We start from the raw sequence: 2,960 nt of genomic DNA, 5'->3' as shown, positions 1-2,960 counted from the left end.
ACAGCAGCTGCTTTTGGTTGGCTGGGCCCTCAGCAGTGGCAGCTGCCAGGTCAGCCCTGGTGAGTGGCGACTCAACTGCTGTGCCCATGCAGTGTCCATGGCAGCCACCATGGCCACTTTGTGCAGGGACTCCATGAGCAAGCTCTGTGCGGCTGAGTGGCATCATCTGTCAAGCCATCTCACTCACCTGGTCACAGGGAGCCCCAGTACCTTAAAGACCCTCTGGTAGGCATCCACACACAACCACTGTCGTCACACACTCGGCCTATAGCAAGAGGTCTATGCGTACCTCTCTCCTCTACCTCCCAATTTTCCAACTCTATTTTCCCCAAGTTCGTGACTGGCCAGCCAAGGTATGAGCCACTGCCCATGACTCATTCATTCATGCACTACTGGGCATCATTTCACACCCCCCACCTCCCATGGGCTTGTTTGGGTTTGATTCCTAGTTCCTGGCTTGAGAGTCATTTCCAAAGCTGTTTTGGTGTCAGCTCCCAAGCCTACTGCTGTTGTTGTAGATTTTCCTCTTTATATGTATTTATTTCCTGGAATTAAAAACAATTGCACTAATTTTTTCAATTCAGCATTTCCAAGGATATGCAGTAGGAGTGATTCTTCTTAGTGTACATAGAATTGCTTCAAAACACCAGCAATGTATATTTGAGGGAAGGACAGAATGTGTGGAGAAAAGAGGACAATCCACAAGTGGGCAGTGGAGTTTCACAAAGTGAACACTCGGGTAAACAACACCCACATCAAAGTACACCAGTCACAGCCTGCCAGAAACACCTTTGGGTCCTCCTCAGTCAGAAACCACCCTCCCCACCCTGGAGTAGCCACTCTTAGTTTCTAACAAAGATTGGTTCTGCCAGTTCCAGTTGAATGGCGTTATACAGTCACTGTCATGACCCTGGGTCTCACCATCTCGCTGTGTGTGGTTGTAGCCTATTCACTCCCATGGCTGTCCAGTGCTCGACTTTATAAATAGCTCTTATTTCTTGTCCCTTCACTGTTGATAGACAATTGTGTTGTATCCAGATTTTACAAGTCATGCTGCTATGAATAATATTTGCATATATTTTGGCACACACATACACGCATTTCTACTGGTTGATAACTAAGAGTGCTATTGCTAGGTCATAGGTGAGTAGACGCTTGGCTTAGTCTCTGGTTAACAAATTTCCAGTAGTAAACAAACAGTAGAGGAGTGTGAATCTCTTACTTAGAAATTATTCAGATAATAAATGAGGAAGGAATGAGAGACTGAGAGTATAATAACTCTTTTGCAAACCATCATGAGTTAATAGATTTAACCATTGAACAGCGATGGCAATTAACAACACAATAAAACCAAAAACTAACGTCAGGTTCTTCCTCTTGATGGAAGAACACAATACAGCACATCAAACAAGTACAAGTGACAAAGAAATCAAGCCTGAATATAAGCTAACCTCCATGGCCAATTACCAATTTAGAGGCAATACAGATAATAAAAACACATATTAAACAATGGCTTGGGGAGCAATCAGCAAAATGCACACTATGGGAAGCTCTACCACACAATATAAATTTCAAGAAAGAATCTATAGAATAGAAGAGAACAAAAGCATATTTCTAAAGGTAAAACCAAATTATAATTTTGGATGACAAAAATATAAAATAGAACAAAGAAGTGATGATGTAAAAGTCAGGATGTGTTTTTCTTTGGGGGAGGAAAGAGTTTACTGCTGAGCTGGGGCAAATGATGGGGCTTCTGGTTTGCTCCACAAACGTCTACCCCTGGTGGCTAATGGGTGTTCACCTTTTATTCAAGGGCCGTTTCTTTTTCCTTTTTGGAGTCCTACATTTTATTTTATGACACAAAGGTTAAGGAAAAAATAATTGATAGAGTATGGTTACTGTTTTGCACAAAGCCCCCTCCCCATCTTCACTCTGAGCACTCAGAACAATCAGCAGCCCCAGGACCCGCAGCAGGGGTGACCTCACTTCTAGGTGTGCGTGCAGCTCACATCAGCAGAGGCAATATGCAGGTCTGCTCCTTGACTCTTGGAAAAACCTGATAGGACACAGCTGAGGGGAAGCCTTCTCCGCCGTCTGCAGGCTCTTGGCCATCAGTGTAGAGGGAGCGGGTGCTCACCTCTCCACAGGCGCCTTCACAGCCACAACTTCTTCTTTGCATGGGAAGTTCATGGCCCTTCCCCTGAACACGGTGACATGGATCTCGCCAAAGGCCCATTCCTCTTCCCACCATCTTTTGCTATAGAGCAACTGGAGTACGCTCCACCCACACACAGGACAGGGAGCTGACAACCAAGGAGTGGAGGATCAATACTCCAGCTTTCTCTACTTGTAATAACTTGACCCAGGCTGCTGTCCAGTGAAGAAATCCCAGGTGCATGGAAAGGAGAGGGCTGTGAGTGATCTGCAAAAGGAAGCGCATGGACCACCAGGTGGCGCTGCTGCGCTGCTCCTGCTCCCAGGAGGTGAATGCTCAGGATGAGCTTTGAGGTGGAGAGAGAGATGTCATTGCTCATCCTCCAGGTTCAAAGTAAAAACCTTCAGGCCAATCTTGGCCGCGCGTTCTGGCGTAGCGAGCGGGCTCGGAGGTGCTCACCGCTGCTGTCATGGTTCGTTTGCTAAACTGCATCGTCACTGTGTCCCAGAACATGGACATTGGCAAGAACGGGGACCTGCCCTGGCCGCCGCTCAGGAATGAATTTAGGTATTTCCAGAGAATGACACAGACTCTTCAGGAGAAGGTAAACAGAATCTGGTGTTACGTGTAGGAAGATCTGGTTCTCCATTCCTGAGAAGAATCGATCTTTAAAGGATAGAATTAATTTAGTTCTCAGCAGAGAACTCAAGGAACCTCCACAAGGAGCTCATTTTCTTGCCAGAAGTCTGGATGATATCTTAAAACTTTCTGAACAACCAGAATTAGCCAATAAAGTAGAGATGAT

This window comes from Colobus angolensis, unplaced genomic scaffold, assembly GCF_000951035.1.
Source record: "Colobus angolensis palliatus isolate OR3802 unplaced genomic scaffold, Cang.pa_1.0 Scaffold650, whole genome shotgun sequence".
Lineage (NCBI taxonomy): Eukaryota > Metazoa > Chordata > Mammalia > Primates > Cercopithecidae > Colobus > Colobus angolensis.
This window is presented reverse-complemented; position numbering follows the sequence as displayed.